The sequence below is a fragment of the Artemia franciscana genome, chromosome 11 (assembly GCF_032884065.1).
Source record: "Artemia franciscana chromosome 11, ASM3288406v1, whole genome shotgun sequence".
NCBI lineage: Eukaryota > Metazoa > Arthropoda > Branchiopoda > Anostraca > Artemiidae > Artemia > Artemia franciscana.
In genome coordinates this window covers 15,313,315-15,337,160 of record NC_088873.1, presented here as the reverse complement: position 1 = coordinate 15,337,160, position 23,846 = coordinate 15,313,315, and the positions used below count along the sequence as shown (strand labels likewise).

Here is a 23,846-nt window from a genome sequence, read left to right as displayed (position 1 = left end):
GCCTCTCCCCGGCTGAATGAAACACCAGGGAGGACAACAAAAAATGTGGCTTGCCTGCTTCAAAGCTGACCCAGACCACAATGAGAGATTTAGCCGCTTTTTCCTATGGTGGGACAAGGACTGGCTTAAAGTCACGTAGGAATGGACCCTAGACTGCCGAAGATGGAGCTCAATCGTTGACGAACTATGGGATGCCAGGGAAGGCTCGCAGCTGTTGTCCTGACCCAAGTACAAGTAAGTAAACAGTACTACTAGGACTAAAGTTGTGAAGTTGAAAACTTAAGACAAAATTGAAGAGAAATTTGAACTCAATCAAATACCACTATGCGTGTGCAAATTATCAAAAGGCCGTATCTCAGAAATGGCTTAGGGCATTACAGTTGGATTTTATGCGGAATGCTTGGAGGGAAGATCAATTGACTAGAATCTAATATGTGTACGCTACTATTAATACTGCTACCCCCACCTTTACTAACTCTCCAACTACTACTTCTGTTGCAACTACTGCATAAGGCTAATAGTATTAACTGGAAAATTTCAGGAAGAAACCAGGAAGGAATTGAACTAAATCAAAACACACTTTGGATATGCAGGAGAGGAGAAGGTGTCCCCAAAAGATGGAATTCCAACTTTTCTTCACTTATCTTACAGCATCTTCTCCGTCTGGCAAAGGAGAAAAGTGCATATAGGGGTTACATAAATAGACTTGAGAAAAGAGACCCTAAGACCTAATTAACGGGTACTCAGTTAATTTAAATGGCATATCGCCAACATCATAGCAGCAGCTAGTTGTACTAGGTTGAAGCTTCCAGGGCTTGATTAAGGAAAATTATAACTGACCAAAAGGCAACTTACTACCATTGCTATTAGTGCTATAGCTACTTTTGTAAGAACTACCACTAATTTCACTGCAACTTTTATTAGTTGTACTCATACTGCTATTATTGTAATTACTGCTACAATTGAATCTAAGGGTATAAATGTGAAAATTTCAGTGAATACTGAATGGAAAGTTTAACTGAATCAAAGCACAATGTGTGCATGCAGGTTGTCGGAAAAGCGTATCCGCAATATCTTAGTAACCGCTTGAAGTATGAAATTGAAACTGTTGTTAGGGATATTGAACTAATCAAAAGGCAATATTTGCATGCTAATACTACTAATTTTACTTCTGCTCCTGCTGCTACTATTATTAGTACTACTACCACTAATATTGCTACCAAAGCTATGGGCATTAAGGTAAAACTATCTGGGAATATTGGCACATTGTTGGACTAAATCAGAACGCACTTTGTCCATGCAGGTTTTTAAAGGGACGCATCAGCAATGCTCTAGGAACTATCTATGGAAATAAATTGCTTCAGCGTGTGCTAGGGAGATGCGAAAAAAAGTGTTATGGACATACTGTTAATAATACTACTATTTTAGCTATTGCTACTACTGAAGCTAAGGGTATTAAGACAAAGCTTTCATGGAATGTTTAAGGGGATGTCGAACACATCAAAATAAATAGTAACAAACTCACTACTTTTTATATGGTGATTCAGGTCATTGTCTTAAATATATTTTCACTAGTGCATTTAATCTGTCTTGTAATCTTTATGTATGCAATATATTCACTTTTGCTGCAAAACATATCTGTTCTTCCAATTCGAATTTGCTCGATGATATTGTATATCTCGCAAACATCTTGTCCCATTCTAAGGTTAGCCGAAAACCCCTTGTAATTTTTACTGCTACGTTAGGTACTATTGGTCCCATTTTACCGTTGCTAGCACCTTCAATATCCAATAGTCTAAAAGCATCCATTACTAAAGAATATGTCAAAAGTAACATCCACAATGTTAACACACTGAACTCTTTTTTAATATTGATATAAATGGACCGTTAGATCTATCAAGTTACGCAAGATTAAGTCATCCTCAAAATAGGTAAACTATCTCCTGATATGTAACATACAGTGTATTATAGTATTACTTAAGAACCAAAACATTCCTTATTATGTAACAAGCAACTCCTTATACTATTACGTAACAAACATGTATACCATAGTGTTACGTAAGACCCAGGTGTGCGTAATAATATCTTGATGTATATGTAGTTCAAATAGTACACCCCTCATGGTTGTCTTTAAAAGCCTTATGTCGTCACTAAAAATGTTTCGTGGGGTAACGACAGGGCTAGATAAAAGGTGATTCAAACGATTGGCCTCAACTGAGCCCTGAGGTCGGAAGGGCCCCGCACTGTCATCAAAACGAACAATTTATTATTGAAATTGTTAAATATTATTAGCAATTCAAGTGGGCATCTCTTCTGGAGACACCATTTTCCAGGCTAAAACCAACCAAAACTATCCATCAGCCAATAAAAAACAACTATGATATCAACAATAAATCAGGACAGACTAAATAGCTTAGCAATTACTTTCGTTGATAATCAAGACGCGAGGAAAAAAGATGTTAAAACCGTTTTAGAAGAATTTGCAGAACAAAAGCTTAGAAATATGTAAATTCACGCCCCCATATTCAAAAGTCATTTTCAGCAGATTCGAAGCGTAAATTAACGCAGGCATGAAATGAGCAAATACAGAGCAAAAGAGGTCAAATTCGTAACCTCAAAATTAACAAACTTGACCATCAAATGATACAAGGTCAAGAGAACGATCTGAGACATGCAAATGTACAGGTGATAATAGACAACCTATAGTACTAGACCATCAAAAGTGACAAGACCAAACCAAGTAGCTGAGGTAAAGGGCAGCGAAAAAGTGTCTGAAGCAATGATAACGTAATTAAAGATCAAAGAAATATATAGTTAGAATATTAGTGAAATCGGCAATTAGAATAAATCAAAAATAAAATTGAAGAGCGTAGAAATATGCATTTGAAGAATAAGTGACAACGAGAATCACAACAAATCAAAAACGAAATTGAAGAACAACAAATAATTTGCAGTTACAAAACATGCGGCAATGAGTATCAGAACTCAAACTTACTTAAAAGTTTAAAATATAGAGAGAACTCCGCAAGAAATTCCAATCTGGCCGAATCTAGTAAATCCGGCCCTGGTTAAGGAGACAATTTCATATAAACTCATCCCCAGAATCAAATTCCAAGCCCTCCAGTGAGCAACTCTGGCTGATGTTCAACTCAGGGTCTCGTATAACCAAGATGAGATCAACCACGCTGCGCCACTACTGGATACAGCATCGGATAAGTTTTTGTTGTTATCTTTCATACAGATTAAATCCGGGATTGTTAATCATATAATAAATATCCAACGTCCATTAGTGTCAATCCAACAAGTCCAATAACCCATGCTGAAAATACTGTTTGCATGTAATAAATAAGAAGAAGACGAAAGATACGGAAAGGCAGGACTGCTCAAAAAGAAGAAGAAGAAGGAAAAAGCATCTCAACTGAAAAGCCCGCACTTGATGATCATTTTAGAATAGTGAAATTTTAAATTGGTTAAGAATGCCATATGCAAATCAACCTACACTGAGAATCGTGGAACTTACAGAAGAGAATGTTAAGTTTAGTGTTGAAGACACAGACCTCAGGTTAGACAGCCTAATATAGTAAAATTTTAGCTTAGGGGCTTTTTTTGCTAAAGCCTAGCTTGGAAAAATAGTAAAGGTAAAGAGTAGGCTAGTAAGCTCACTCTTCAGAAGGAAGGAGACATGCAAGAGCAAAAATGGTAAAATTCTACTTTTGGCCATTTTTGAAAGGGGTTAGGTTAGGAAAAACAAAACTTTTGGGGATGAGTCTACAGGCTAAAGTATGTCATGGGAAGGTATTTTGAAATAAATAGGCCTACCTCCATTCCTTCTCCCTCTAGAGTGTCCTGAACTTTGATGACCTTAAAAATATGTGTGTAAAGTGAAACCTTGCAAATAATAATAATAATAATAATTTATTTATCACCCACTTCACAAAACAGAGGTTAATTGGAGTAAAATACAAAAGAGAAACAGCAAAAGTAAGACAAAAGAAACAATTTTAATCACATACAGAAAAAAGACAGATAAGGGAATGAAAACATCCTAGCCTATAAAGCACTTCAATAGCTAGCTTTGCAGATAATTTAGTGACTTCTTGCTATCTTGGAATGGGGTTAGGTTAAGAAAATGAAACTTGCAGGGATGGGTCTACAGGCTAAAGTAGGCTATATCCCAGGAAGGTATTTTGAAGTACACACCTCCACTCCTTCTAAGTAAAATCTTAAGCCATAGCAATGTTTTTTTTTCTAAATTTAGGTGATATTTGAAACCTGAAGCTAAAAACATTTTTTTGTACTTCATTTAAGCACAAGATCTATTTTTCAAGATTTCACTCTTTTAACACAAATATTTCAAAATGTTGCCAAAGGTCAGTACCCTCTAGATAGAGAAGGAGTAGAGGTAGGTACTTCAAAAGGCATTCCCAGTACATACTTAAATCTGTAGATCAATCCCTAAAAGTTTTGTTTTCCTAACCTTACCCCTTTCCAAGAAAGAAAAAGGTAGCTAAATTAGAATTTTACCCAAAAAGAAACTTTTTTGTAATAGTACCAACCTCTTGATTCACTGCCTTTGACAATGATAAGAGTGCAATGCAGGATTGCAGGCAAATCATCCAATACTTCCTGTGTTTTATCTCTAGACTTCTCTGGGTACACATTTGGAGCTAGGCCAAGTTTGGCTGAGCTTATAGAGTCACACTATTAACCTTCATTTCAAACCAAATAACCAGCAACACCGGCCCTGTCCTTACCAGCCAGCCAGCCAGTACACTAACCACTCAGCTAGTCTAATACATTTGGATAAATTTGGGGCAGTTTGTATTACTGACATACAATAAGTTGAACATACCATTTAATGCCTTTTTTATGCTCTTTCTAAATATAGTAATTGCTTTAGGCTACTTAAAAATTCAATTTTAAGCCCTTTATAGACTTAAAGATGATTATTTTTTCTATCATTTTAGGTAGCCTATAAAAAGGTTAAGAGATCAGTTTTAAAATTATTATATGATTATAACTTAAATCCATTTTGTTAAAGTTATATAATCCATTAGAAGTAGTTCCAATGTTGTATAAATAGATATTACATCAATTATCTATTTGCCAAAAAACTTTATTATTTCTAGTCATAGGTAATGAGGTCAAGGCTCTGAATTTGTCTGTTGAATAGCTATGCCAAATGATTTTAACACCCAAAAAACTTTATACCTATCATGGAAAGTGTCAGATTTTAATCAAAACATGATCAGTTCTACAGGGATAATTGAATGATAATTTGCATTGTATAATCTCAGCTTAAGGTGTTCTCTACTTGATATATCTAGTTTATAGCAGATTGTTTACTTTATCTGACCATCTCTCTTTAACACTTCTCTTATCATTTGTCTAGGCTCTGTCTCCATCCTTAATTGAAACAAGTTGAGACTGCTTTTTCTCAATTTCTTAACATACCAATACAATATTTTTCTATTATGCCATCTGACTGTGTATGTTCCACAACCTTAGGAATTTTTGCACTAGTAAGCAATTTTTCCTCCCTAGCAGAAAAAACTGTAAAATTCTGAAAACAAATCTCAATTCTTAAATACTTATTATATCATTTGTAAATGCACTTCACTTCACCAATACCCCACCCTCCTAATATACAAATATATAGTCCAAATATACATTAACCCTTTAGTTATACAGTTAGCCCTTAACTTGTGGGGTGGTTTTTTGTTCTTGTATAGGCCTAAACTTGTTTAGGTTAGGCACATTTCTACCCCGAAACTTTAAGGCAACCAGACAACAAACTTTCAGATATTAAACTGTGGTTTTAGGTATGAGAAACTAGCTTACCCATTAAGTATTGCTGCAATGTCAAAAGAAACAAAATTCAGGGAAAATCCCCCCCCCTCATGGAAAATTTCTCTCTATAGAAAACTTCCCCTGGATAAATTATCCCCCATAGAAAATTCTCTTTTGACTGGTCTCTGCTTAGAAAGATACCCCCCCACCCCTGAAAATTCTTATTTTTAGTTCATAACTAAAAAGACACAATGCCCTTAATCAGTAAACAGGAACATAAATAATTTTTTTTTAAGAAATTATGCTTTCCATAATAGAGTTAACCCACTCAAAATGAAGTTGTTCTTTACATATATGTATGTAAATTTTCTGTTTGATATGCATTGATTAAACATGCAAAGAGTTGGTAAACAGTAGACTAATCAAATTCATTTTGGTATGGCAAATCCTTCCCCTTCCCCCCTGCAGAGTTCCCCCTTTGAACATTTGCTTATTGTGTAAAATAATGAAAGTATTTTTAAATTTGGAAAAAGTAGGTTGAATATAAAATTAAATAACTGTTGAATACAAAACAGAATTTCTTGATTTTTTTTTATCTGAGAAATGTGTTAGGTGATGCAATACATAATTAATTAATTTATTAACTTAGTATCCAGAAAATATGAATAATTTGACCAGAAGGGAAGGTCAAAAGTTTCTTGGTGATTGAATAAGCTTTGTAGTAATGCATAGAGAACATACAGATTGACAGACATCCATTCAATTCTGTATGTATATATATGGTCCCACAAGAGTATACTGAAGTAAAATGCATTTTTGGCATACTTAAACCAGATGGTTTTTGTATTGACCCTTCTTGTAGATGTTACAGACTCTCGTAACTTTGTAGTTGGCTACATGAAGATATAGGAAATTTTGACTAGTTTTGCAACTGGATTATGATGAACCACTGAGAAATATGTTAGGTGACAGAATTCATAATTAATTAACTTTTTGATTCAGTATTCAGAAAATGTCAATAATTTGATCAGAAGTGACAGTCAATCATTTTTGTTGATGGGTCTCCAATTTCAGTCAGCCCAAAGTATTAAGAGGGTCTTTGTGTGGCGGGGGAGGATTTATACCTAAAACCTTTGCAAGAGTGTACTGAACAACTTTTTTAAAGTTTCTTGGTGATTGGAAAAACAGTCTAGTAATGCATAGAGGACTCACAGACAGTCAAACATACATTTTATTTTGTGTGTATAGATATGGTCCCAAAAGAGTATTCTGGAGTAAAAGTAAAAGTTCTAAGTACATTTTTGGCACACTTTGTATTGATCCTTCTTGCAGATATTACAGACTCTTATAACTTTGCAATTGGCTGTGTGTTGGTTGTGCTGACACTCATTTATCTTCATGAGGGATGTACCCAAACTAATCAAAATTCGTCTTGGCTGTATAAAATCTTCCTGCTTTTGAGTAGTTTTGACAAGTACTCCAGTATTCACTCCAGCAATATCTAACATACCAAAGGTTATTGCAAGAGGTTCATATTTTTGTAGCCATTAAATGATCTCTTCTTTGAACAGTTGTCTCTGACTACTTATATTTGAACCTTAGCAACACAAGATAGATTAGAAAGGGACACAGGCAAATTTCCCAAGAAAGACTAGTTGCCATCCTATTTATGAGGATGAAAATGTCACCATCATAAAAAGTTTACATCAGTTAGCCAGTAGAGAAAGCTCAAACTACCAGGTTTTTTTTTACCTTACTTGCACTTGCCAGCAATAGGATGATTCTGTAGCTCCCAGCTAGTGGACATGGTGTGAAAACTGATCAAGTACATCCCAAACCATCTGCTATGACTTGTTGCATAATTTTTTGTCAAGTAATCATTTACATGAATCATCAATAGAAGGAGGAAGCTTTGTTTTGGAATGCTTCCAGAAAGGTTTCAATTATGTCTCCTCATCCAGGAAGAATTATCCAGTTTAGGTATATTTGTGATAGACTGTTCAATGTTGAGCAGATTGAATGTCATAACCATGTCCCCTTTCTAACAGAAAATATGTCAATATTTGGTAATTTCAATCTCTTAAGTGGTAGGGGATACAAACTCTACTACTGCTCCTACTACTACTATTAACAACTCACTGCAGCACCAAGCCACCTGAGGCCAACACAGCTGCAACTGCATCTCCTCCATTCCAGTCTATTCAAAGCCTCATTCTTTTCCCACTGTCAAGAAATTCCTATTTCCCTTAAATCTTTCCTTGTGTTATCCTTCCATTCCATTTGTGGACAACTTGGCCAACAAGGACACTCTTTGGCCAACTGTCATCCTTTATCTACAGAATATATCCTAGCCTTCTCATCCTTTTTCTCGTATATATACCCTACAAGGGCCTCTTGTCTGCCTTGAATGTTGTGCAAGTGAGCCCAATTATAAGCTAAGACAGTTGGGCTAACAAAAAATGAACTGTCTGTGCTTGTGTCTTGTGTTTGACTGTCTAGACTTTTTCACAAGCTCAAGTAGTTTTATAACAAAAATGTCCAGGTAGTCAGTAAAATGGTATTACTCCAGACTAGGCAGCTGAGGAAAAAAAAGCAAAAATTTGGCTTAATTAATGAAGAATTTGCAACCAGAACCCCTGCAAATAATCCACCGACCTTATTTGAGGGGGTCATTGTAGATAAAAAAAAAGTGAAAAACAAAATTGACTGAGAATGATGGACTGAGATGAGGCAATGAATAGATTCTATTTGGACAGCAGACATCCCCTCCCTGCCTATCCTGGAGAGAGAAGCTTGAATGCTATACAGCAGACATGGACTAGATGGGATCTCATATGAAAATGAATATATTGTTGGTATGTGTGTAGTGCATTGTTACTGCTTGAGCAACAGTCCAACCATTCCCAGAAAGTGGGGCTGAACCAAATTTTTTGTACAGCTTACCGTTTGAGATATGATCAGTCAGCTGGATGATCAAACCAATCTGTGGGCAATTTCTCTGAAAAATATCTACCAAATTCTCCTTTGTTTTTGGAGCACCTGTGCTTTAGAACCATACTTGAGTGCTGTCATCACTGTAGCTTCCAGTAGCTTATTCTTTCAAACTTTTTTTCAACTCCAAAAAAACTACATGGGCCCTGACTATTCTGCTTACAATGTCTTCACTGCACCCACCATCTTTACTAACAATGCTACATAGGTAGTTGAAGCTGTCCACTTGATGAATCTTCTTTTTACCTTAAATTGCAACTTGGAACAATTTAAGGATATCTCTTGTACAACTCCAGAGTTGACAATTTGAGTTGTATTAGAATAGAACAGAATATGATTTATTGGCTAAAATATCACACAAGCTAGCATAAGCACGTCAGAACAATTACAATGATAAAATAAATGTTAAGGGATAAACATAGTTACTAAGTTAAATAAATTATTAAAATGCGAAACAAAATAGGGAATGAAAGAGTTTTTGTACCTCATTTTCAACATTTGGAGACACAAGTCAAGTTGAGTATTTGGAGCTCTACGAGCATTAATTCTTGTATTGGGAAGGATTGGGGGGTTTTCTTTGAAGGGGGGAAGAAGACGTCGATGATAGTCAGAACTAACGCACTTGTGCCCAAAGTTCATAATAAGGAAGTGACGTCGTAATTCCAATGTAGTGAGTTCAAGTCTAGCCAAACCTTCATCGTAAGTAATATAGGACGTCCCCATTATAATTTTTACAGCTCTTTTTTGAATGCTTTCAATTTTAGAACATTGGGATTTGGTCAACCCAGGGTGCCAGACAGGGCAAGCATATTCAAGACAAGGTCTTATATAAGAACAATAAATTATCTTAAGGTTCTGGATTGATATGGAGAACCGTTTAAGAAGGGAGAAAGATCTAAGGAGAAAACCACCTGTTTTAAATAAGTGAAAAGAGTGAGATTTCCATTTAAGGTCATTGTCCAAGTGCACACCAAGTAGCTTAACCATATTTAAATTTGGAATGCAAAGGTAATTATTGATTGGGAGTATATTTTTAAAAAAGGAGAATAGCGTTAAACTGCTTTTTGGTATGCTCAGATTGAGTTTAACATTGCCAAGATCATTCTTTAAGTTGTTAATGAGTGAGTCAAGTTTGACACCCAAAGTGCTTGAGATTTGACAAAGGTTAAGTAATGTCAAGTCAACCGCAAATTTAAAAGTGTTGTCAAAGTTTGGTAAAAACATTGTTAAAAACAATTAAGAATGCTAAAGGGCCCAATTTAGTCCCTTGAGGTGCTCCAAAGGAAATCGAGGTAAAACCTGATGAATCTCCGTTAGGGAGGACTACACATTGCTCACGAACAGATAAAAAACTAGCTACTATACGTAAAACAAAATCTCTGACACCTAAAGCCCTTGCATTATCAATAAGATTCTGATGATCCAAGTTGTCAAAGGCTTTACTAATATCAGCAAAAACAGCCTCAACATAGGAACTACTTTACTCAAGATGTTTGAAAACAGTGTCAAGTATATAACATAAACAATGGGTGGTGCTATGATTCGGCCTAAAGCCAAACTGATTTGGGTTAATTTTATCTTGAATATTGTCAAAGAGGAAATTGTAAATAAAATTTCAAAAATTTTAGAGAAAATAGAGGTTTTTGATATTGGTCTTAAGTCAGAGGGAACTTGGGGTTCTTGTTTTTCAGTATAGGTGATATAATAGCTTGTTTAAAACACACTGGAAAAATACCATCTACAAAACATTGGTTAAAAATTGCAGTTAGAGGTACACTTAAATAATGGGCACATTTCACAATCAATTTGGTTGGGATATCACCTGGGTATACTGACTTATTTGTATCAAGATTATCGAGTTTAAGCTGGGTCTGATGTATTTCAATCAATGCAATGTCACTCACTGCACTGTTAGGTGGCATATTTTGGAGTGGCGGGTGAGTTTTACAAGTTGAAGCAAAATAATCATTTATGATGTCTGCACTCACTGGGTTGTGATTACTATCCAGTAAGAGAAACTTAGAAGAGATTTTTCCCATGAGATCTTGGATACATTTGTGGAAATTCTTAGGGTTAGAATACAGTAACTTATGGAGCACTTGAGCACCGTGCTCTTTTCTTGCTTTACGGATTTTACTAATAACAATGTTTCGAAGTTTTCGAGATTTCGGAAAAATCCTTCCTTAAAGAGTCTATCACGTTCATTTATTAGGCACAAAATTGTTTTATTTATCCATGGTTTACAATTGGATCTGCAATTGACTTTTTTCACTGGAAGGGTGTCACAGTATAACTGGAGAAAAGTTCTGCTGAAAACGTAGAAGCCATTTCATCACCATTGGTAAGACATAGGATATTGGCCCAATATTTGGAGCTAAGTTTTAATTTGAAATGTGCAATCTTCTTGTCAGTAATAGGTCTATATGAATAACTTATCAATGGTTTAGGGGGAAAGGATGATAAAGGGGTCCAAAAGATGCATAGATGGTCACTTGCCCCTAATGGAGGGGCTATTTTTGGGGCACAGTAGTAATCTTCAATGTTGGTAAAAATCAAGTCTATGGTTTTATCACTGTGTGTAGGTGACTTTACTACCTGGTCAAGACTAAGAGTTTTTGGAAAAAAAATCTTAGTTTTTGGGCCTCTTAGTAAAGGTTTTTGGGTCTGGTCCAGAGCCATAAAACTTCAGTTTTGGAGTTGTTCTCTATTTCAAATAATGAAAGAATCCAATTTGGGAGGGTACACTTACAAAAAAAGCCACTCCTCTACCATGAGATAGAGGAATACCATCTTTGCCCAATCTGGGGTTAAAATGGGATTCATAATTAGGAATCGAGCAAGAATCTTCTGTAATAGACCATGTTTCTGTAAGGCAAGCAATATCAATCTGGTTTTTGCCAAGAATAATTTGTAGTTCCTCCATTTTATTTACTAGTGACCTTACATTCGCAAGAAGAATTCTAGGAAATGAGTAAGAGTGACATATCATAACAGGGTTATTGACAAACACTTTCTTAGCTGGGTTTTCTTTCCCTTTGTCAGCAATAGAGCTGCTGCTCATTGTCTCATGCTCAATTAGTTTTTTGGTCCTCTTGAGAGAGGTTCACTAATACTATCAGCTGTTCTAAACCGTTTGGGTACATCATTGCGAAAGAATGTTTGTAGGCTTTTTCTTTTCACATAAGACATTTGCACAATCTGTCTTTTCAGAGCAATTTCTGATTCTGACAGCTGAATTAGAAGGGGCTGGTATCTTGAAACAGAGTTCTGAGTGGTTGGTTTTTTCTACCCCAGCCTGGTTGTCTTTAATATTGTTAGCACTGGAAGTTGCAGCTGGTTTTGAATTATTTGCTTCACTTGAGGTACATCATTAACTCCTTCTTGTTCCGGTAAATTTTTTACAATAATATTCATTTTTCACTGTTGTGCTTCGTGGTGGCAGAAGGTTTCTTCCCTTACAATTTCTCGTATCTCATCAGTCTGTTGGGAAGTCTGGGTGCATTTTTCTTCAATTTTCTGCAACCGAGAGTTAAGGTCCAGAAATGCACCATCTACATATTTATGCACTTCTTCATAGCTAGGCTTCTGGGCAAGCTCAGTTCGTAGCAGAGCTATTTCAGATGAAATCTGTCGGACTGAAATATCAATTCTTGTAATCAAATCATACAGCACCTGGGACTCAGCAGAGAGTTTGGGTATCTGTCTACCAGGTGAAGTAGATGGGGGGTTTGGGTCCTTTATCGAATCAACTGGAATCCTATCCACTGTCTGGTGTGATGGGGTGCTATTTGAAGGATTTTTGCCCCTGTTTGTAGCACTGAAGGCTGGACTGTAAGAATTTGTTGCTTGCCTGATTCTGGTTGTTCGGGTCATTTTTATAATTTACTTCGTGAGAGTTTAACAAGAAAAAGGACAATGTAATGTGTACAGTAAACTATCCTTTGTTTCTTGGTTTTATAAAATAGACAAGACAAGACTTTCCTCTATCAGAGTAAAAACAATGCTGGTTGTAGATACATCTGATCAAGATAATTTCGACTTCTTCTTTACTTTTTAACACCTTTCTATTCACCTCTCACCTTTATCGTAATATCAGGAATCATAATTATTTTCGCAACTGCTTAATCCTGACCTATATCATATATAGGCCATGAAAATATCAATAAGAGAATCCAAAGTTCCCAAGAATTCCCTGAATTTTAATTCATTATCAATAGTGATTCCAAGATCTTTTTCAGTATTTACAGAGGAAAGTGAGTGACCTGAGCGTGTGAGTGACAATAAGATCAACAAGGGCTCAATTTGCCAAGGCGAATGACATGGCACTCACAACATTAAATTTAAGAAGCCGAACCTCTGGCCATTGATCAAACAGTCCAAGATTATTTTGCAGGTTATGATCTTGACAAGATGAGGCTGGTCCAATGAGCTTCAGGTCATCACCATAGAGCATTATTTACTTCTGATTGTGAAAGGAGCATCATTGATGAAGAAATTAAACAGTGTAGGACCCAAGACACTACCCCAAGAAACTCCACTCATAACAGGCTTTGCCAAAGAAAGAATACAGCTACCAGAGTCATCAAATAACTGAATACATTGAGATTACATATACAGAAAGTTTAGGATCCAGAGCAAGGACTTCTCTTCAAGTTTGACAGAAAATAATTTGATTGCAAGTTTGCTTGAGACAAACTTTGTCAAAAGCTTCAAAAAAGTCAAGAAGAATCACATCAGTAGGCTACCCTACATCAATTAACATAGTGATATGATAGTAACTTAGTGAAAGTTGCAGCACCATCTGTAAACTCACAGCAGGAGTTGGTAAAACTACTGCATTTACCAACCAAGTTCAAACTTACTGTAGCATTTTAGCGAACAAAGAACTAAAACAAAGAATTCTAGTGACATTGGAAAAATCATGGAGCTCCACTTCACAATTTTACTGACTTACTTTTGTTCACCAAGTGACCAAAACATTGGAGGGGATGCATCCTCCTACCCCCCCCCCCCCAAATTCATGGTAGCCCTACTTACCAACATATGAATACCATATTAACTTGTGGGCCATTTTATGACCAAGTACTGTGTTGTTTATAACCAGATTGCTATACCTACAAAATTGCTTCAATCTTTAACCATTACGGTTTTCTTTTCCTCAGCCAACTTTGCCTGGACAGGATACCATCTATCTCTATTTCTACTGACTTGGGCATTAAAATCTCCTAATAAGGTTAGGCTACCTTATTTATGCCTGGAACCCTGTCTTTTTGTTCCTCTTGCTGTAAGTAAAATTCATCTGATTCACTACAATCTCCATCAGTTGGTTTTACAGGGGGTGAAAAAAAAAGTAATACAGCACGTCGTTTGGTTAAGGCACGTCATCGTATCCATTAACGGTTGGTTTGTGTACAGACTATAATTACAGGAAATCATTTGGTACTATAAACTCTGGTAGACAATATTGATCAAAACAAAAAATTTGGATCCAGTGATGCTTAAAAAGGAGTCTTCAGTTAATCTATTATATTGTTGCATAGTAGATACATGTAGAATTCAATTCTGGAGCAACATAATTCCACAGAAAATGACAAATATGAAATAGAAGATATAAGCTTGTACCCAGAAGATGTAATGACAAGTGCTGATCTGCAATTGTGACCCATAGGTTATGATATTGCTCCATTTATCTACATTAAAACTAATTTCTTGGTTTATCCAAAATTTCCTGTGAAAACAATAGACCAAATGTCTTACCCTGGCAGTGTAGTTGTGTGTGTTGATCCATGATTGTCTTATAAGTCAAAATTGCTCTAATACTTCATGGGGAATAGACCAAACAACACTGAGAGCTGGCCAAACCTTAGAAACTAACACACTATGATGTTTTTATTAAGGGTGATGTACCTCTTACCAACATGTCACCTTTTAGCCAGGACTATCTCATCAGTGTACTAGTGTGCCACTCGAATGCTTAAGTTGCTCAAGTCAATTTTATCAAAATGAATGGATTTTAGCAATTTGTGTTTGTACTGGTAGGGGGTTTACTCATGACATCTACCTATGGGCAAGTAGTAATTAGATGGCAATATTGCTTATTCTGAGATTGTAAATTTTTATTTTACACTTTTTACACTTTATCAGTGTTTGCTATTTGCAATGGCATACTCTTCTGGAATTTTAGTAGACTTTCTTTATTTCAGTCAGATTTTTACCTGTTTGTTGTTGTTACAGTATCTTATGGAACTGTACATGTATATAGGTATGTAAATTATTTGAGTATGTGAAACTCATTAAATACTTTAGTACATACACTTGAATATGCGTTTTTTTAGACTGGGATTCATAAATATCAATGTATTTGGCTTTTCCCCATATTCCTACAGGTCAGCTGTATTTTATTTGGAATATTGTATGTAAATGCTAGAAGTCACTAAGGTACATGAAATAGTACTGTTCAAAAAAGTTATGCCAAGAAACACCATTAACGTTACTTGAATTAAACTCATTTTTACAAAAAAAAGTAATCGAATATTTGCTTCCAGCATTCATGTCCTGAATATTTTATGTGGAATTACTATTTTTTTAATTGTAGTATCAAATCTTGATACACACTGATATTGGTAGCTAATCCCCCCCCCTCCTGAAAGAAGGAACATCAGGATAACATGAACGCATCATATTTATTTTGTAGCACCGCCAATGCTTTGAGACGTATATTCATTGCTGAAACTCCAACCATGGCCATTGATTGGATTCAGTTTGAGGCAAACTCAACTGTTTTATTTGATGAATTTCTGGCTCATAGAATTGGTCTAATTCCTCTTACTACAGATGAAGTGGTTGACAAAATGGTCTACAGCAGGGTAAGTTAAAATTTTTTTTCATTACTTATGTAAGTTTTAATTCTTTTTTTTAGCTTGCCTTTATGATTTACTGATCTCAATTAATATTTATTTTTGTTCTTAGAATCATATGTTGATAGGATATCAAATTGATTTGCTCCACACAATAAACAAAAGAGTTCAATGGTAAATATATGTTGATTATTTTAATGGTACCAATCATCTCTCCAGAAAAAATAAAAGTTAGGAAATGTTTTTGTTTGTCAATTGTAGCCTCGAAACAAAATTGTATATTCCATTGAAAACAATATTAAAAAAATATACTTGGTATATAAGTATCACTTCAGTCTTCGAAGTGATAACATCTATTTTGGTTTATATGAACTGTGAAGCTTACTTTCATCCTGAATTATTGCACCTGTTTGAACTTCACATGTCGTGACATTCATCAAGTCAGCACTTTGAACTTAAGTCAATTCAGGAATGGTATTTTGCAATATTTTGTTTTGGATTAAATCCTGTGAAGCTTGCTAGAATTCAGTGAATGTTGTTTCGCAATATTTTGTACTAGATTGAATTGACCTGGCCTTTTCAAGCTATCAATTTGCTATTTGGGTAATATATGAGTCTCTCGCTGGACTGACCGTCTTTGGGCTCTGATTTCATTGCATTCAAACTGGCTTCAATAAAGTGTTAATTTAATCCTAATCATAGTGTGTAATTTTGCAACCCTGCTTCCAACTGCAAAAATACCATTTGCACCTATATAAGCCTATTGCATCATTTACACTACTGAAAACAAGCTATGGATAATTGCGAATATTTGCGCTGCCCTGTAATGAACTTTCTGCATAATAACTGGGAAGAAGGAATTCAAGCTGATATTATTATTCAACACACAATAGACTTTTTTTAATGCGGTGTTATTGCTAATGCAAAAATTGAATTTTGGGCAAAGGTTGCGCCTAATGATAATTGATCATGGTGCATTGGTGCGAAAGCATCTACAAATTATTTAAAAGATATTCTTGACCTTATTAAAAAAATTGAAATGTGGGGAGGTGTCAAATCCGATTTATATTACCACGTCTCCTACAGAGGCTCCCATTCTTTCCGCTGTGGCTTACTCTAGGCTTTCTACAAAGATTAATCCTGTGGAAAAACTACTCAAGGTTGTTGGAGCAAAGCTGGATGCTTTTGAATTGAATTACCCGCAACTGCCAAAGCCTACAATTTAAATTGGTAGTTGCAACTGCAACTACCAAAGCCTACATTTTCCGACTCACATGCTACTATTGTTGTGTCAAACCTTCCCCCTACTCTCTCAGACCCAATAAAAAGAAAAGTTATGATAGACGAGATAAATGGGCATAAATCAATTATTAGTGTACGTCCTGAACATGACAAACTGATTTATCAGTAAAGATAAGTCAGTTGCTGAAGTTTTCCGTTTGTCAGTAACTGGAGTGATAACTTGCTCTTCTGCTAAAGTCCAAAACAAGAAGTTTTACGGTCTCTTGAAGGAAATTTTCAAGCAATTTTGAATTATCTCACCTGATTTCCTACCCTGGTGTTTTTGACGCCTCTAGGCTAGGGAAATCGACAGCAGTAAAACTTGAATTCTCTGATGTAATGTCAAGAGCCAAAGCATTCAGATACAGTCAAATCAGATACGAAAACCTAAGTGTTTCTGAGTTCAAGGCGATATCACGATGTTGTAACATTTGCTGGTCCCCTGATCATCTCTAGTCATTATGTTATAGGGAAACACCAAAATGTGTGCGATGGGCAGGTTACCATGTCTCAGATAGAGACTCGCCGTGCAATTTGTCACTTAAGTGTGCAAACTGTGGAGGCAATCATGTTTCATTTAGCTTCACATGTCCCAAAGTAAAAGCAATTGCGAGTCTCAATTTGCCAAAAACTAATATAAGATAAATTTTATTTTTTTAAATGTATACAAAACACCTTGCTGCACCTGCTAAGAAAGCCCCAAAGGGTAATATAAAGTATTATTTATAAGTATCAAATATATTCCATAGTTTACAACTTCTATATAAAATAGAAAAGCAAGTTGGCTCCAGTCCAGGAATATTAGGCTTTTAATATGTTGTAAAGTATATCCATCCATAAACAACAATTTTGGTAAATGAATCTCTACAATGTTTCATGAAACATTAAAAATAATTGAATAAGTACAATCTTAGACATAAAAAAGAAACTGATTTAAAATGAAATAGGACTAGCTGCGGAATAGAATCATTGCCTTGTGATTTGGAGCAGCTCAGCTTTTGAAGAAATGACACAAATCTTTATTTAAAGGATTGTACTTGCACAGATTTTTGCCAAGATTGTAGTGTTGAAATCACTTTGGACTTGAAGGGAACTGAGGGATCAACGAGACAAGTTACAACTGCCGATATGGTTACATCAGATCCAAGAGTCGTTCCAGTTACTTCACGAAGAAGTGATGCTGATGCAGGAGAATATGACGAAATAGATCGTAAGCTTTAGCCTGCTTAATTCTTTGTTTCTATTAGCAGCTGATGCAGTAAACTCTGCATCATCCTATCCAAAACAAGACGCGTGAAAATAAACGACTAAGGTGCATTATATAGTTACTTTACGCTATAATTTTTTTTTTTTCTTTTTCTTTTTTTCGAAGTGTAGAATAGACTTGATAGAAATTAAGTAAGGTATTCAGACTAGGGTTGCTGCTACATTGAAAAAAAATTTGCTATTTTACAAGCAAGTGAGGTTAGTCATAAGACAAATAGGGAAATTTAAAAAAAAATATTTCGCGCATTTAGTTTCTCCAAGTCTTTCTTGCAGAAGAAATGGACAGTTCTAGACAAAGCAAACTAACAAAAGTTTGCAATCTTCACGGGCATTTAAATCACCAATATAAAGATAGTAGCCTCTCAAATCTTCTTCCCCCCCCCCAACCCCTTATTTTAGCATTCTAAAAACCATGATGATGATATAATTCGTTTTTCTAATTTTCCATCTTTTTATCCAACAGTTCCAGGGGGATTGACCCCTCCTCAACACCTCGATCTTTACGCTAAAGTTTCAATTTTTACAATACTCTAAGAATGGCCCGTGAAACACGGGGTTCGGTTAATTAAAACAACAAGAAGCTTTTTTAAAAGTACTAAGAAACATTATCTTGAAGAGTGAGGTGTCACGGAGAGGGAAACCCCCCTCATATATGTAATAATTTCGGCTCGTTTTAAGTTTTAATGTTGCTCCTTACTTTCAGTTGAAACACTTGTTTTTTATTTAATTATTATTAGAAGTGCCTTTCAGTACATTTGAATTGCATTCAGTATCCTACGTTGAGAAGATAATTATCCTGACTAATTTCTCAGACTATGAGAATTGATTAGAGTTAATTCAACTTGTTAGCTTTCCTTGTTCAAAGCTTCCTTTGACTTTTTTCTTGTCATAAACTAAACATACATTGGCCATGCAGTTTATCTGTCCGATCGTTGAGGCCGAGAGCAGTGCTTTGAATTTATCTCATGGGGGTGGCAAAAAGTGCTACCAGGAGGTTTTTACTGTCTGATTAATTTTTCCTATAGGCCACCCTTCCCCCTGGTCTCTTCATGAGGGTGCCCCTGGTTGGGACACTATCTGCAGTCTGTAGCTAAAACTGACTTTATGCCTCAATAGGTCAATAGAACCAATACGTTTCTTTTTTGCTTTTAATCCAACTTTTCACCATTTATCAATTGGATCTTTGTTCAGTTCTATACAATTATACAATACAATTATCCTATACAGTTTTATACATTAAATTGAAAAAAAAGTGTAGCTTTAGCAAAGAAAGAAACCAACTTCTTTTACTAGTTTGATCCAATAGTCTCATTCGAATTCCAAAATAATCCTATACTGTTTTTCAAATGTTACTCGAATATAAACCAACAACTCATGGGTATTTATTATCTATTACAATTAATCTTGCAAGTAAATATAAAAAATTGTCCAAACCATCTTATGCTAAGGGTTAAGATGGTTTCAAATCTGTAATCCTCTAGGTTTATAGGTTAGGCGGTTTGTCTCTCTTTCGATGGTTTTTGTAAGTTTAATTTAATTTTTCAGCTATATTGATTGTGAAATTACGAAAAGGTCAGGAACTAAAACTGCGAGCCTATGCCAAAAAGGGATTTTGAAAAGAGCATGCCAAGTGGAATCCAACTGTCGGCGTTGCATTTGAATATGATCCAGACAACAGCCTCAGGCATACCCTTTACCCTGTCCCATCTGAATGGCCCAAGTCTGAATACTCAGAATTAGAAGATGATAAATGTAAGTGCCATATTAAATTATTTAATGGAATATTCTATTAAATATTCTAACTCATAGAATTCCTTTGCCGTCTAGCATCTCATTGAAAGAAAGGGTTTCAAGTCCAAGCTATTTTGATAATACTTGAGAAAGGATTAGCATTCAAGAAAGCCATGGGCAAAATATGTACCAATTCACTTTTTTTTTTTTTTTTTTTTTTACTGTTGCTTAAGAAATGGCCTTTTCTATTTTAGTGTTTTTGACGTTTGTCTTTTATATTGTCCTGTGGACTTATCTATGTTTTTTTTCTGTTCTTGTTCTTGTACTGAAGACAGATGAGTGGAGGTGATTGATTGATTGATTGAGGTCTCGGCCAAAATATTTGTATTTTTCTCTCTTTTTTTTCACTGGCTGTGGTTTATCTCATTTTTCCATCGTTGTCCTATGCTTTGTCACGCTTAGCCATTATGGTTTCAGAAATTATTTAATATTAGAATTTTCACTAATCACTGATGTCTGTTTGGTCAAGCGTAATTGAAAAATGGTATATAGTTCCCAAGGCCATAACCAGGGGGGAGGATTACCGAGTTTGAATCCCTCCCAAAAAATTTGGTCTGACTCGTAAAAACGTAACAAAAATGCATATAAAAATGCTTAAAAATAAAAAAAATATGCAAAAATGCATATTTTCTTGTAAATGCCTTCCCCTCTCCCGAACCGAAAAATCCTGGATACGCCCTTGCTGGATCCATTACAAATAAAAAAAATATTTCCTTCTATTTTGCATGGTAGAAGCGTATTCTTTTGATGATATGGAGTATTTGGGTACAGAATAATCTTAAGTTCAGCATCGTTAATCTTAATCTTAAGTTCATTGTTAATCTTAAGTTAAGCATAGTGCTAACATAATAACAAATAATAACTAGACTGTATTTAAAATCACTAGGATTAATTTAATTTAAGAAGACCATCTTATCTAGAAAAAAAAAATGAATAAGATTAAGTGATTATAAGATTAAAAAAAACTAGTGAAAGAAAGCGTAGGGCAATTGCTGGTAGAGTGATATTTAGTTTGAAGTATATTTAAAGTTTGACACTAAGGTTGGATTTTCTTGTCTATCTGGTATATTTCTCTCATATGGGGACGTTTGCTATGCTAATTTTTCGTAAAATGTCACAGTATTGGTGCCACCTTGAATATTGTTATAATCTGTCGAAAGTTTTGCCAATCGTTGATAAACGACTTGTCTAAAAAAGTTTAGATTTACATAAAAACTTGAAATAAAGTAAAGGGAATGTCATCTCAGTTGGGGTTTTCTGGTGAAAGTAAAGGTCCTTCGAATGATTTCTTTTTATAATAGCTAATGAAAGCTACTTATTCAATTAAAACTACTGCTATATCTTAGCAAACACTTAAGGAATTGTCCAACCGAGCTGAACCTGCCCCAGTAGCAATCGTACTCAAGCTCGTCTAGTAGGTTTTTTTTTAGAGTTTTAGCAATATATAATATTCTTGTGAACTCTTGTTAAGCTATTGCTTTTAGTTTATTTTACCTTTATCGCTACGACCTCGTGAAAAGAATGTCAAAACAATTTTTTTGGCTCTACAATAAAATTTGATTTTTGTTCTTGTCCATTTCGTGGGGCTTTATATTGTACTTAAAAGAAATCGTCTTTCGCATGAATGTAAAAATTTATAAATCTCTTTTAATAGATTATAAAAATTTATGAACCGTTTATAAAATTAATCTGTAAACCGTTTTTAAAATTAATTTATAAACTATCAAAATTCTTTTGATTGCTTTCAATCGACGAATTTACATAGCTTGTCAATACCACATTAGAATATGGTTTGGAAATTAAGTATTGTCTACTTTTGTTTGGAATAGTAGATCTCATGAACTCTATCTCTTTCCGTGTCATTCTGCAATCTAAAGATGAAAAGGTCCTAGCCCCCTAGCATAGACTGAGGCAAAAGCGTGTTTCAAAAAACCTATCTTCTGACATTAAGCATCAGGCCTGTGAGCAGGGACCTTCTGAGACTAAAAAGTTTTGCAACCTTGTACCCCGCGATTTGCTGAGCTGACTTTGAATTGCATTTTGTTATTTGCTGAATATATTTTTCAAAGTTTTTTTCTTCCGTGTATATTCTTTTCTTCTTTTTTTTTTATAGATGAAGCCCCTTTTCAATGGGACGCAAAACCGAACAAGTTTTCTTTAATGTTGAAACGTGTGGTTCACTAAGACCCTAAAACATAGTTATTCATGGCATTGCTGCACTGAAAAAGAAACTATCTGACCTGCAGATGAGCCTCAGTCAAGAATTTCAAAATGACGCACTTGCTATCTAATATTTTTTTTCTTCTAAAAGCTATACATTATTTTTTTGGTACATTATTATGAAATTGTCGTTGACAGATTGGACTTTATTTTTCGTTGTTGAGATCTAGAATATAGACAAAAGAATGAAGGGATTATTTACCCTTAATATTGATTCTTTCTCATACCCACAAGCCTTTAGTTAATAAGTGACTCGTAAAGAGAGGGTAGGGGAGCCCCTTTAATGAGTAAAGCAAACCTGGGTTGTCCTTGGTGTTTCGAATGACTGTTCTACACAAAAAAAAAATTTAGGGTAAAAAATAAGCGATAAAATCAAGGAGTTTGGCAGTTGGCAGGATTTACCCGTAGGGACACCATTTATTCGATGAATGGCAATGAGCTTATTCCTGTCAAAATCATCAGGGTCTGTAAACAGAAAGCTCAACTAGGCTGATAAATTTTCTGAACGGCACGATTAACATAATGAAAAATTTCGAGTCGAGAACAATCTAAAACTCGCTTCATACTGCTTTTGAAAAAAATTCAGATGATCTGTTGATATTCATGAATTTTGCCGCTATTAACAAACGACGTCCTGCTAAATCCTGAGCAGCGTTGATGCTTACTGACGCACCTTCGTGGCTATGAATATTAAACGGGAAACAGAAAAGTGTGAATCGAAACAGCTTTAACATTGTCATATGAAAGTGTCAAAGTCATCCGATATTTCGCTCGTTCTAGTGTATTTGATGACCAGTAATCGGGCTGCTATTTCTGAAAAAAGACACTAGGCTTTTTCTGCTGATACATAGTCAACATTGTTGACCAATCTATTCTGGTGAGACATTGTCCGTTTGCAATTGTGTTCTAGCGACCACAAAGGTTTGTTAATCGCCACTGTGGGTGAAAATGACCTCCAAATAAAATCGTTGCTGTTCAAATTTAAGAAGGGAATTTCAAGGATGGATATCATACGGGAGAACTGTTTTTGTTCTTGCAATTTTAGAAGAGAAAAGAAACTGCTTAATTGGCCATAAAGATTGATATATTGACTATTAACTAAATCTTAGTGTAAATAAATCTGAGTAAATAAATGAGTTATATTAAAAATAATAAGACAATGTTCAATTGAGTTAGAAAATGTTACCCTTTGTTTCCCACAGTAATGACAGTTTTTGTTCTTGCAAAAATTACTGTTGGTCCACAATCATTGATAAGCAAATCTCTTCTCTTGATTGTTGATCAACAACTTCTTCGCCAGAAAAGGCCATTTGACAAGAATTACACGGCCTTTCCATCATATAAATAAGAATAGCCCGTGCAGCATTAACTGTTATATTTGAAAAACTGTGATATTGATGAAAATAATGACAACTGTTTAATACCAAAATATTTTTATTGCATGAGCTGAATTCTTGACGTTACCTAAAAAGAAAAAATGGTGCCCGAGTTATTTCCGATGTACTTCATGCATAATATGAAGTTTCCAGCAAGCTCTCTTGCGACACTGCTTTTACTTTAAACCCCAAAAACATAAAAGCCAGATGTGAAGAAAATAAACAAGAAAAGATAATAAATGATTGTCAGTTGATTTTGAGCGAAGCCTCTTGA

At 35.1% G+C, this 23,846-nt stretch overlaps 1 pseudogene; it reads left to right on the top strand.

The window, feature by feature from the left end:
* Positions 1-3,383: 3,383 nt before the first annotated feature.
* LOC136032872 (DNA-directed RNA polymerase II subunit RPB3-like) lies at positions 3,384-22,336 on the top strand (annotated as a pseudogene).
* Positions 22,337-23,846: the final 1,510 nt, after the last annotated feature.